A 14,601-nucleotide genomic window follows, 5' to 3' on the forward strand; every position below is an offset into this window, starting at 1 on the left:
TTTTTATAGATGTTGAAATTACCAGTACTAGGAGAAGAAGACATATTGGAGCTGGAGGCTCCTTTTACTGATTTAGAAATTAAATTGGCTATGTTGGAAATGCCGAGTGGAAAATCACCTGGTGATGATGGGTTTTTGGTTGAATTTTATAAGGTATTTTATGATGACTTATCCACAGTGTTTGGAGATGTGTTATGACAGATTAAGGAACATTTATGATTTGCCTTAATTACTGTAATTGCTAAGAAGGATAGAGACCCGTTAAAGGTGTCTTCATATAGACCAATTTCTTTGTTAAATGTAGACTATAAAATAATAGCTAAAGTATTAGCGAATCGATTGGCTAAATTTTTACCTAAGTTGATACACGTTGATCAAACAGGTTTCATAAAGAATAGATATGCTTCAGATAATATTCTTCAAGTGATTAGTTTGATTAATAAATATCGACAGTGCCCTGACCATCCGATGGTGATATCTCTCGATGCAGAAAAGATCTTTGATAGAGTTGAGTGGAATTTTTTATTTAAAGTTTTAGAGAAATTTAAGTTTGGTCCTTTTTTTATTGGTTGAATTAAAGCTTTATATAATAAACCAATAGCCAGGGTATTGACCAATTGGTCAGACCTCGGAACCTTTTAAATTAACCCATTCAACTCAACAAGGTTGTCCTTTATCTCCAGCTTTGTTTGTATTAGTAATTGAACCTTTAGCACATTGAACCTTTATGACAAAATACACAGATACAAGGTATGAGAGTTTTAGATGAGGAATATAAAATTAATTTATTTGCTGATGATGCAAGGATTGACAACGAGATAGACAACAGACTCGCCAAGGCAAATAGCGCCTTTGGAAGATTACACAAAAGAGTCTGGAAAAACAACCAACTGAAAAACCTCACAAAGATAAGCGTATACAGAGCCGTTGACATACCCACACTCCTGTTCGGCTCCGAATCATGGGTCCTCTACCGGCATCACCTACGGCTCCTAGAACGCTTCCACCAGCGTTGTCTCCGCTCCATCCTCAACATTCATTGGAGCGACTTCATCCCTAACATCGAAGTACTCGAGATGGCAGAGGCCGACAGCATCGAATTCACGCTGTTGAAGATCAAATTGCACTGGGTAGGTCACGTCTCCAGAATGGAGGACCATCGCCTTCCCAAGATCGTGTTATATGGCGAGCTCTCCACTGGCCATCGTGTCAGAGGTGCACCAAAGAAGAGGTACAAGGACTGTCTAAAGAAATCTCTTGGTGCCTGCCACATTGACCACCGCCAGTGGGCTGATCTCGCCTCAAACCGTGCATCTTGGCGCCTCACAGTTCGGCGGGCAGCAATCTCCTTTGAAGAAGACCGCAGAGCCCACCTCACTGACAAAAGACAAAGGAGGAAAAACCCAACCCCAACCAACCAATTTTCCCCTGCAACCGCTGCAACCGTGTCTGCCTGTCCCGCATCGGACTTGTCAGCCACAAACGAGCCTGCAGCTGACGTGGACATTTACCCCCTCCATAAATCTTCGTCCGCAAAGCCAAGCCAAAGACTGGTGTATTTAACAAACCCAGCTCAGTCATTTTTACACTTGAAGGAATGTTTAACACAATATGGATCTTTATCTGGATATAAAGTTAATTGGGAAAAAAAGTGAAATTTTACCGATAGATGAAGGAGATTATTCAGTTTATAAGAATATTATTAATTTGAAGTGGACTGATTGAATTAAATATCTGGGTATAAATGTGGATGTTGATTATCAATCTTTATATAAATTAAATTATATACCGTTAATGAAAAAGATCAAAGCTGATTTGATTAAGTGCAAGGATCTTCCTATAAATTTAATTGGAAGAATAAATACAATTAAAATGAATATCTTTCCATGTATGCAATATTTGTTTCAGTCAATTCCGTGTTTACTTAATAAGAATTTTTTCTGAGATTTAAATAAAATGGTTAGGGAATTTATATGGAAGGGTAAATTTCCGAGAGTAGCTATGAATAAATTAGCTTGGAAATATGCATTAGGAGGATTACGTTTACCTCATTTTCAAAATTATTATGAGGCAGCTCAATTTAAGTTTATTAGTTCTTTAATGGATTTGGAATGGCCCCCTAGTTGGGCTAAAATTAAAATGGCGAATATTTTTGAATTTGAAATACATCAATTTTTGTTTTGGTGGAATTTAAATTTATTACAACAATGTAATGTGCCTATACTAAAATATTTAATGAAGTTTATGGATGAGGAAAAATAGAATGATAGGTTCTAAAGGTAAATTATTGACTTTAACACCTTTATATAATAATCAACTTATTCCTTTTTCAATGCATAATCAATGTTTATTACATTGGAAATCTAAAGGTATAAAAAATTTGGGGGATTGTTTTAAAGAAGGTAATTTTTTATCCTTTAATCAAATGAGGGAAGATTTTGGTATTAATGAGAATTATTTATTTGTTTATTATCAACTTTGATCTTTAGTAAAACAAATATTTGATAGAAATATGATTTTACCTAAATTGACTACATTTGAATCTTTTCTTGTGATTGCACCAAAGAAGGGACATATTTCATTGATGTATCAAATATTACAGGAGAGTGTGGAAAAAAAGGGATGGGATAAATCTAAGATTAAATGGGAAAAGGATATTAACTTTACATTTCTGAGGATGACTGGTTAGATAACTGTCATGATCGTGTTACTAGATTGATAAATGTTCGTTATACAATGGTTAATTATAATTTTTTTACATCAGTTGTATTTCACACCTGAAAAGTTAAAGAAATATGGTCTTGTTTTAGGTGTGGTAATTCGATTGGAACTTTTTTTCATGCTGTTTGGATTAAAATACTTCTAGACCTGGCAATATTTTTGTTGGGTAAGTTGAAGCCTTTGAAAGATTTGGGATTAGATAAATTTCAGATTGCTTTTATATATTTAGCTTTATCTGTAGCAAAAAAATGTATAGCAAGCACATGGAAAAATGCTAATGTGATTGATACTAATAGATGGCATAATGAGATGAAAACTTGTTTTACATGACAATTATTCTTTTTTCTTAATAAGTGGTCTTTATATTCAGAATATTTACATTTAAACTTTCTTTGATTAGATTTTAGTAAATATATTTTAGTTTATATTTTAGTTTTCTTTTCTTTTTGGCTGAGAGGGGGAGGGGGCATTCTTTTTTTCTTTTTCCCTCTTTTATTTTTTATAAAAAATATTTATTGTTCACAAATATGTACTTTTTTTTACTTGTTGAATGAATAAATAAAGTTGTGAGAAAAAAAAACATTAATGGAATACATAACCAAATTAAAAGAAAGAGGCTACTAAATTTATTAAAGAAAGAAAAAATAGATATAGCATTTGTGCAGGAAACACATCTAACTGAAGTGGAACATAACAAACTAAAGAGAGACTGGATAGGACACATAACAGCAGCATCCAATAATTCAAAAGCTAGAGGTGTAGCCATACGAGTTAACAAAAATATACCAATCAAAATGGAGGACGAAATAATAGATCTGGCAGAGAGGTATGCAATGATAAAGTGTCAGATATACTCAGAATTTTGGAATTTGCTCAATATATATGTGCCTAACGAGGAGGATCAAAAGTTTATGCAGGATATTTTTTTGAAGATTGCAGACACACAAGGAAATATATTGAGAGGAGGGGATTTTAATCTTAATTTGGACCCAATGTTAGATAAAACTGGTCAAAAGACAAGCAAAAAGAATAAAGTAGTCAAATTTATAGTTAAATCAATGCAGGAAATGAAACTTATGGATATATGGAGGAGGCAACACCCAAGAGAGAAGGAATTTTCATATTATTCGAGAAGGCACAAAACTTAATCAAGGATTGATATGTTTTTGTTGTCAGCCCATATTCAAGCCAGAGTTAGGAAAGCTGAATATAAAGCTAGACTACTATCAGATCATTCACCCCTATTAATGGAGGTTAAATTCCATGCTACTTAAAAGACAGGAATTTAGGGGGTTTATTGAACGACAAATTAAAACATATTTTGAAATAAACACAGGATCAGTGAAAGACAAATTTATATTATGGGACACAATGAAACCCTTCATTCGAGGGCAGATAATAAGTTATGTGACTAAGATGAAAAAGGATTACAATCGGGTAATAGAGCAGTTAGAAAGGGAGATAGTAAGTACAGAAAAGGAATTAGTAAAAAGGGATGATATAATGAAAAGGAGAGAATTGGTGGACAAAAATATTAAATTAGAAACATCACAAACATACAAGGTGGAGAAGAACATAATGAAAATAAAGCAAAAGTATTCCGAACTGGGAGAAAAAAAACACATAAAATATTAGCCTGGCAACTTAGAACAAGCTGAAAGAACTGTATTGGCATCAAGGAAAAAGGACAAACAAATTACATATAACCCAACAGAGATTAATGAAAATTTTAAGGAATTTTATCAAAATTGAGAACAGGGGAAAGATGATAAAATAGAGGAATTTTTAGCTAAAATTGAACTGCCGAAATTGCAAGAAGAGGAACAAAACAAACTAATAAAACCATTTGAAATAGAGGAAGTACAGGATATATTAAATAAAGCTGACAAACAATAAAACACCAGGAGAGGATGGATTTCCAAAAGAATTTTATAAAACATTTAAAGAGTTATTAATTCCTCCTCTCCTGGAAGTAATGAACCAGATAGAAGAAACACAAAACTTGCCAGATTCATGTAAGACAGCAATAATTACCAAAGACGGGGAAGGATTCATTAACACCAGCATCATATAGACCAATATCTCTACTTAACTCAGACTATAAGATAATAGCGAAATTATTAGCAAACCGATTGGCCAATTGTGTATCTAAAATAGTAAAACAAGATCAAACTGGATTTATTAAAAGATGAACAACTGGCAATGTCTGTAAACTTATTAATCTAATCCATGCAGTTCAAGGAAACAAGAAACAGTGGCTATTGCTCTAGACGTAGAAAAACCCTTTGACAGAGTAGAGTGGAACTACTTATTTAAAGTATTACAGCAGTTCAATCTACCAGAAAAATATATTAATTGAATTTAAACGAAAAAAAACAACTAATAATAAAAAAAACTAAAAAAAAGAAAGAAAAAAAAGAAAACATATATATAGAAAAAATATATAATAAAAAAGTTTTTTAAAGAAAAAAATGATTAATTCAAACTTATTTGAATTGTATATAATCAATAAATGGGGTCGACTTTAACTCATAAAAGACATCTTATCTTGTATAGAAAAAGATATTCTTTCCATAACCAAACAAAACTTCATCTCTGAATACCACCTATCTAAAGACAATACATTTCTATTCTTCCAAGTAATCGCTATACATTTCTTGGCCACTGCCAGCACTAAGTAAATAAAAGAGATCTGGTAATTATCTAATTCTAAATCAATCAACAGTTGCATATTCCCTAATAAAAATATATCAGGGTCTAATACAATATGAAGATTATATAGATTATTAAATACAGATTGAATACCTTTCCAAAATTGTTGTAACCGATCACACAACCAAACAGCATGTAAAAAAGTACCAGAAACCTGATCACAACGAAAACAAAGATCTGACTTACTAAAACCAATTTTTTTTAAATTTTTCGGGTGTTAAATATAATTGATGTATAAAACTATAATTAATCATCGCCACTCTAGCATTAATCAATTTTCGAACACTATTTCGGCAGATTTCAGACCAATCTTCTTCAGTTATTGTTAAATTTAAATCTTTTTCCCCATTTCATTTTATCTTTATCCCAATCTATTTTACTTTCACTTTCCAACAAAATACGATACAAACCTGATATATAACCCTTTTTTGGAAATGAGAGCACATATTTCTCAAAATCAGTTTTAGACAGTAAATTCATTTGACGACCGCATACCTGTTTTACAAAAGATCTTAACTGATAATACACAAATATAGAATAATCACTTATATCAAATCTCTTTTGCAATTCTACAAAAGAACAAAAATGACCTTCTAAAAAACAGTCAGATAAATTATGTATTCCTTTCTCCTCCCATTGTTTCAAAATAGTATTAGATACCGTGAAAGGAACAAGTTGATTATCATATAATGGTAATCTTCCCGACCACTTATTTATATTAATTGAATTAAACATTGTATAATGGACCATTGGCAAAGGTAGCAATAAATGGATATGTATTGAGTCACTTTAAATTAAGTAGGTCATTTAGACAGGGATGTCCACTATCCCCCTCATTGTTGCCTTAGCAATAGAACCTTTGTCAGAACTGATAAGAATAGAAAATAAAATAAAAGGGATAATAATAAAGGAGAAGGAATATAAAATCAGCTTATTTGCAGATTATATCATAGTATACCTAACAGAACCAGAGGTGTCAGTAAAAGAATTACATAAGAAATTGAAGGAATATGGAGAAATATCAGGGTACAAGATCAACACAAATAAAAGTGAAGTGATGCTAATGAGTAACGCAGATTATACAGAATTTTAAAAAGAATCACCATTTAAATGGCAAGCACAAGCAATCCGATACCTAGGGATCAGGTTGGATAATAACTTAAGCCACTTGTACAAACTAAATTATCAGCCACTAATAAAGAAATTGCAGGAAGACTTAGAACATTGGAAAGAATTACCGCTAATGTTGATAGGGAGGGTAAACTGCATTAAAATGAATGTTTTCCCAAGGATACAATACTTATTTCAAACATTACCAATTCCTTTAAAAGAAAAATTCTTTAATGAACTAGAGAATAATAAGGAAATTCTTGTGGAAAGGGAGGAAACCAAGGGTAGCGTTAGATAAATAAAGTCAAACATTGTGACTTTATTTTTTTAATTATACATTATTTTTTCCAATGGAATACATTTATTCATTTCCATGTACCATTGCTATATATTCATGCTCTCTTCCATTTTCCAAGTTGACATTATACATTTTTTTGCTATCGCTAAGGCTATCATAATGAATCTTTTTTGCACTTTATCTAATTTGAGGCCTAATTCTCTACTTCTTATGTTACTTAAAAGAAATATCTCTGGTTTTTTTGGTATGTTATTTTTTGTAATTTTATTTAGTATCTGATTTAGTTCTTCCCAAAATGTATTCACTTTCGTACATGTCCAAGTTGCATGTAATGTTGTTCCCATTTCCTTCTTACAGCGAAAACACCTATCTGATCATGTTGAATCCCATTTTTTTAATTTTTGAGGAGTAATATATACCCTGTGTAACCAATTATACTGTATCATACGTAACCTTGTGTTTATTGCATTCTTCATAGTTCCAGAACATAACTTTTCCCATACTTCATTTTTTTATCTTTGTTTAGATCCTTTTCCCACTTCTGCTTAGGTTTATAGTTTATTTCATTTTCCTTATCTTGCATCTTAATGTACACGTTGGTTATAAATCTTTTAATTATCATTGTGTCTGTAATCACATATTCAAAGCTGCTTCCTTCAGGTAATCTCAAGCTGTTTCCCAATTTATCCTTTAAATAAGCTTTCAATTGATGATATACAAACATTGTACCATGAGTTATTCCATATTTGTACTTCAACTGTTCAAATGTTAATAAATTATTTCCCAAAAAACAATTTTCTATTATTTTGATTCCTTTTCTCTCCCATTCTCTAAAGGAAAGGTTATCTATTGTAAAAGGGATTAGATGATTTTCAATAGTAATTTTGGTATTTGATAATTCGTTTTTTTCCTTTCTAAGTGGATCTTCAAGTAAATGATGTATTAAGTAAATGATGCAGTACTGGTGAGTTTTTATATTGCACCAGCTTTTCATCCCACTTATAAAGTACCTTCTCCCCTATTTTATCTAGTTCTATCTTAGTCCAGTCTGGTTTTTCCCTTGTCTGGTAAAAATCTGATAAATATCTTAATTGTGCTGCTCTATAATAATTTCTAAAATTTGGTAACTGCAAACCACCTTGATTATATAGGCCTCAAAATGGATAAAGTGAAAAAAAGATTCATTATGATAGCCTTCGCGATAGCAAAAAAATGTATAATGTCAACTTGGAAAATGGAAGAGAGCATGAGTATACAGCAATGGTACATGGAAATGAATAAATGTATTCCAATGGAAAAAATAACAAAATTTTAAAAATAAAGTCACAATGTTTGAACAAATTTGGGAACCATACATGGAACATATCAGAGAGAGCTTGCCTACGACCTCCATCCCCTAAAATGAGAATGAAAATGATAAGACAAAATGACTAGAATCAGTGTGTAATAAATAGATGATGCATTTTTCTTGTTTATTTTTCTTTGTGTGAAGATATTGTTTTATTGTATTGTATATGTTGAATATTTATGGGTTTTGGAGGGGGGTGGGTGGAGGGGAGGGAGGGAAAGGGGGCGAGGGGGAAAAAAGGGAGAAAAGACCACTGTGTAAATTTAATGAGATACGTTTGTACATAATTTAGTTGATATGGTTCAGAGTGTGAAAAATAAAAAAATATTTTTAAAAAAAGCAGGCAGCATCATAAGCGACCCCCATCACCCTGGTCATAACCTCTTCTCTTCAGGGAAGCAGAGAACAGGCGCAGGGTACCTGAAAATGGGGTGACCGCTCCCCATTTGAGTAGGAAAAGCAAAGGAGACAACCCACAGGATGATGACTACGGCGGCGGACCAGCAGGGGGGCTCTGAGGCTGAAGAACATGAGGGTGGCGGCAGACTGTTGGCGACACGAGGCGTGGAACTGCAGGCGATTGTGGTCAAGGCACCCACACTAGGCTGTGGCCTGCTGGGCACTGGCTCAAGATTGGCTGAAAGGGTAGTAGGTATTGGAACCGGGACGTGACAGGGTGCTGAAGGCTTTCTGATCATGTCAGAGATTTGCATCTGGGACCCAGGTGCTGATGGTTTGGACTGTGGCTGCGAGAACACTGGAGGCGAATTTATGGTCAATCAGCATTTCTGGGAGGTCTCTCTTTTGCTTCTCTTTCTGTGACTGTAAGGGGCGACAGGCAAGTTGGTAAATCTTTGATTGCCTTACCGTAGACTAAAGGAACTTTTGTGTAAAATTGCATTGTATTGTTGTATTAAATGACAAGAAAATAATCTTGAAACTTGAATTCTCACTGCTAGCTTCGGGCAGAATATACAAAAATCTAAAGTCCATCACCTCTAGGTTCAAGAACACTTTATATCCAACAGATCAGGCTCTTGAACCTCCAACAACCCCCTTCAAGTAACTGCTCCTACCAGTGTCTGCTGAGGTAACAGAGTTCACCAGCCGCTCTACGACCCAGTCTCAGTAACCACCACACTATGTTGCACCAATGAGATAGATACTGAACGTATCCTGCCGAGACCCTGAGTGCCTTGACCAGAGATTTCAGAACAAAGCCCCCTGATGTAGTACTTGTCGAACATTTCAAAGATGGAACAGTAATAATGCTCAGTGCAATCAACGCAGTTAACTGTTTGAACCACCATTTGATTTCCTGTCTAGCCTTGGCAGCAATTTGTCACCTCTCTTTTATCACTGTGGATTTGGAACCACAATAGCCCACTGGCAGAGAGGCACCCTAATGCTACCTGTTTCATCCACCCACCATTGTGACCCCAGACCGGCACAAGCAAGGTTCCTTCAGCTCGATCAAAATTCTTCAAGATTAGAGGGCAATATTTGAGGGGTGGTATTATGGATTGGTCCTGACCAGGAGTGTGGTGTGTGGGGTTACAGTTTGGTCCTGACCAGGAGTGCGGTGTGTGTGTTTACAGTTTAATCCTGACCAGGAGTGTGGTGTGTGTTTACAGTTTAGTCCTGACCAGGAGTGCGGTGTGTGGGGTCACGGTTTGGTCCTGACCAGGAGTGTGGTGTGTGGGGTCACGGTTTGGTCCTGACCAGGAGTGTGGTGTGTGTTTACAATTTAGTCCTGACCAGGAGTGCGGTGTGTGGGGTCACGGTTCAGTCCTGACCAGGAGTGTGGTGTGTGGGGCCATGGTTCGGTCCTGACCAGGAGTGTGGTGTGTGTTTACAGTTTAGTCCTGACCAGGAGTGTGGTGTGTGTTTACAGTTTAGTCCTGACCAGGAGTGCGGTGTGTGGGGCCACAGTTTGGTCCTGACCAGGAGTGTGGTGTGTGGGGCCACGGTTCGGTCCTGACCAGGAGTGAGGTGTTTTTCACATTCCTCTGGTTACCCTGTGGATTTTCAGTGGACGTTTTGTTTCCCTTCCACCTCCCCAAGATGTGCTGGTCAGTTAACAAGGAGTAATTTAATGACAAGAATGATGTTGCGAGTCGGTTGATGGGCAAGTGAGAGAGAACATGATCAAATTACAGGACACCAGGGGCAGGAGGGGTTGCTCTCTGAGAAACAGCATTGACCCAATGGGATGAATCTCCCCCCTCTTGGAACAAGAACAGGTCTTTTGACCTTCTCTGCTAAGAAGAACCCACTTAATTTCTGCACTGAGCTGCAATTCCTACATCACATTTATACAAACATGTCTAATTTTGGCAAACAATTGGCCTTGAGATTCTTCCTGCATTGTGGAGCTCATAACTCACTGGGGCCATGCCAATAAGTGATGTGGGTTGCACGTAGCTTCCTTGAGTCTGTATTCCAGACTCCTATCAACAAGGTGAATGATCCCACAAGCCACTGAACATCGAAGATTGGTTCAAACACACGTCTCCTTCTCCCTGCATCTATTTGGTTCAGTTTAATATCACTGTAGTTACCAGGAAAAATGTATAATCTCACTCATTTCTCCATTTTTTTTCCTGGTGACTCATATATAATCTGATCAAAAGTGAACAGTTATGTATTTTTCTATTCCACCATTCACCAAGACCGGGTGATACCAGACTATGATGAGAGTCTTAACTCTATCCCACAGTAGCTTGGGATACACCATCTAGCCAGTCTGAGATATTTAGAAGCTCAAGGTGTCTGTGGTAAAAAAAAACTTTCTGTGCTAATTAGAACAGTACCAGCCCCCATGGCTCACAATGTTGTGTCAACACATGTAAACCTACTTCAAGACAATCTAACTTTTCCCTGCCTCACACCCATTACCCTCTATCTTTCTCATATCCATGTGCCTATCTAAGAGACTTTTGAACATCCCTATTGTACCAGCTTCCAACCCCACCCATGGAAATGCATTCCAGGCACCCTCCACTCTCTCAGTAAAAATAAAACTTACCTTTGACATCTCCCCTAAACTTTTCTCCATTCACCTTAAGCAGATCTCCTCTAGTGTTTGCTGCTATCCCCCTGGGGAAAAGGTATTGGTTGTCCACCCTATGTATGTCCCTTATTAAATCACCTCTCATTGTTCATTGCTCTGAAGAGAAAAACGAGCTCTATCAACCTTTGTTCTTAAGACATGTTCTCAGATCTAGGCAACATCCTGGTAAATCACCTCTGCACCCTCTCCAAAGCCTTGACATCATCCTGCAGAGCTGCGATCAGAATCTGCTTTAACTGAGTGTGTTGGGGAGGTGGTGGGTCAGTTGTAGAGGCTGGAAGGAGTATCATGGGGAAAGGCAATGGAGGGATTGGATAGACAGGCTTCGAAGGATATGGATCAAATTAAGACAAACAGGACCTGCCCAGAATACCAACTTGGTAGGCAAGGGTCAGTTGGGCCAAAGGGTCTGTTCCCTGCTATACAACTCTCATGATCTCCATGGACTTTCTAGCATCGTCAGATCCTTTAATTCTATAAGGCCATGAAGTACAAGTGCAGAATTAGGCCATTCAGTCCGTCGTATGATCTCCTATTCCAATCATGACTGATGTTATTTTTTCTTGCAACCTTATTCTATTGCCTTTTCTCTATAACCTCCATAATCAAGAACCTACCAACCTCTGCTTTAAATCTATCCAATGACTTGGCCGCCACAGCCGTCTGTGGCAACGAATCCTGCAGATTCACCACCCTCAGGCTGAAGAAACTTCTCCTCATCCCTGCTCTAAAGGAACGTCCTTTTTCTTCTGAGGCTGTGCCCTCTGTTCCCAGACTCTCTCACTGCTGGAAATGTCCTTCCCACATCCACTCTGTTCCAGCCCTTTCAATACTCCGAAGATTTCGATGAGATCCCCCCCCCTCATCTTTTGAAATTCCAGAGCCATCAAACACTCCTCATGTGTTAACCCTGGGATCATTCACTGAACTCCAGGCAACCCTTCTGTGCCAATTCCCCCACAGCCCTCAATTTCCTGATCTTTCAAAAACCTCCTCTTTAAATACCTTCAGTGATCCAGCCACTGCAATATTCCAGGATAGGAAATTCCAGAGATTCTCCACCCCCAGCATCTCACTTTCCAAGGAACCAAACTCTGGCACTTTCTCCCTCTCTTCTCTAAATTGCCTCTTAAAGTCCACTTAAATTCTAAAACTTCAGCCGTTTTGGGTAACTTTGCACAGACGCGTGGGAGAAACTTAGATTGGAAGAGCTAAATACAAGAGCACATGGCTTTAGGGTGGAAGAGGAAAGGTTTATGGGGAACCTCTTCACTCAGAGAGGGGAGGGAGTGTGGAAAGAGCAGCCATCTGACGTGGTAACTGCGGGCTCACTCTTGCTCAAAGAATAAATTGAACAGATACATGGATGGGAGAGGTCTGGAAGGTTATGGAGTGGGTGCTGGACAGTGGGATGAGAGGAATGATATTTTGGCACAGACTAGAAGGGTCGAATGGCCTGTTTTCTGTGCTGTAGTGTCCAATGGTTTTGAACTCAGTAGGTCATAAGAGTAAAGTGTAACCAACGTTTCAGGCCTGGGACCTTTGCCAGGCAGGAGGCCAGGTGGAGGAAGGAGAGAGGAGGGAGGAAAGGTTAGGGAAGGAGCACAGACTAACAGGTGAGAGGCCAAGTTGGTACAGATGGGAGGGAAGAAGAGAAAAATCCTGAGATGTGATGGGGGAAGGGGTGGGGGGGGGCAAGGGTAGCTCTATGATAGAAGGAAGGAGCATGGAGAGCTGGATTTAAGGAGACAGAGGGGCAGGGGGTTAAAAGAAATTGGAGATGGAAGTTGATGTCAATGCTGGCTGGTTGGAGACTGAATACAAGGTGTTGCTTCTCCAGTTTGTGGGTCGCCTTGATTTGACCATGCACGAGGCCTTGGATTGACATATCAGTGTGGCAATGGTGTGTGGAATTGAAATGGTCAGCTCCTGGGAGGTCCTTGCTGTTGCAGTGGACAAACTAAAGGTGCTCATCAAAACGATCTCCTGGTCTGCATCCAGTCTCCCGGATGTTGAGGAGGCCACATTAGGGGTGTCGGATGCAGTAGATGAGCCCCGTAGATTCACAAGTGTTGCGTGTTGCTTCATTTGGAAGGACTGTTTGGGGCTCCAAATGGTGGTGAGGGAGGAGGAATGAGTGAAAATGTTATTCCAGTTCCACAATGTGTTTGACGTTGCCCATCAGTAGCACCCAGAGATGTCTTATGTTGAGATGTACAAATGCAAGATGTGAGACAACTACTGGACACCACAAAATGAGCTTTACACATCATTTTCCACTGATCTAACCCCCATGATCTGGTATCCAACTCCCTGGGAAATCCAGATTGTTCATCATCTCGCTCACCTTGCCTTGTCCTAGAACCACGATTACTAAATGCTGGCACTCTCTCTACTCAGCCAGATGGGCATTGCTTTGGGCCAGCTATTCCTGCTGAATGCTGTCCCTTTAACACTAGCTCCTGGAGGTGATGATCTTAGTTTTGGACTGAGTGCAGATGTACCTGGGCTTTTCCCGATGAGGCAGCCAACCACTGATCCGCATCGTTTCCATCCCAAAAAAAAGGGCAGGGTGGGGCGGGGGGAAGGAGGAGTGATGACAACCGTGACACAAACAGGATTTTGGCCCTCAGGGGCAGCCTATGCTGTTTCACACCTGGAGAGCAGTTCCATCACCCGAGTCCACTCTCTCTCTCTCTCTCCTTTCTTTCCTCCTTTTTCTGGTTTCCCTCCCTTCTCCTCCCTCTCTCTCTCTCTCTCTCTCTCTCTCTCTCTCCTGTCCTCTCCCTCCTCTCTCTCTCTTTCTCCTTTCTCTCCCCTGCATTTTCATTCCCTCCTCTCTATCTACCCCTTTCTCACCCTCCTTTCACCCCCCCATGTACATCTTTTTCTTTACTCCTCTCTCTCTACCCCCTCCCTTTCTTTTTCTCTACCCCTCCCTCTCCTTCTCTACCCCCTCCCTTCTCTCTCCTGCTCTGTCTTTTTACCCCTTTCTTTCCCCTCTCTTTCCCTCTCCCTCCCCCCAACTTACACCACCAGTGACCTGGGTTCGAATCCAGCGCATGCCCTGTAAGGAGCTTGTTTAATCTCCCTGTGTCTGCGTGGGCTTTCCCTGGGTGCTCCAGTTACCTCCCTCTTGCCAAAGACGTGCAGGGTTAATTGAGAAAATGGTCACATTGGTGTATCTGGGGTATGCACGGGCACATGGGCCGCAAAAGGCCTGTTACTGCACTGTATCTCTAAAAAGATCCAAACCTGCCCCACACTCACTAATCTTCCCCCCATGTTATATTTATTTGGCTTCCTTAAAAATCACAATTTCTTAACTCAGCCACCACT

General features: G+C 38.5%; 1 protein-coding gene across 2 annotated transcripts in view; it reads right to left on the minus strand.

The window, feature by feature from the left end:
• LOC138741424 (tumor protein p53-inducible protein 11-like) overlaps window positions 1–14,601 on the minus strand; it is a 110,176-nt gene that overhangs the window by 91,034 nt on the left and 4,541 nt on the right. The window lies entirely within an intron of this gene.

Source organism: Narcine bancroftii, chromosome 1 (assembly GCF_036971445.1).
Source record: "Narcine bancroftii isolate sNarBan1 chromosome 1, sNarBan1.hap1, whole genome shotgun sequence".
Taxonomy (NCBI): domain Eukaryota; kingdom Metazoa; phylum Chordata; class Chondrichthyes; order Torpediniformes; family Narcinidae; genus Narcine; species Narcine bancroftii.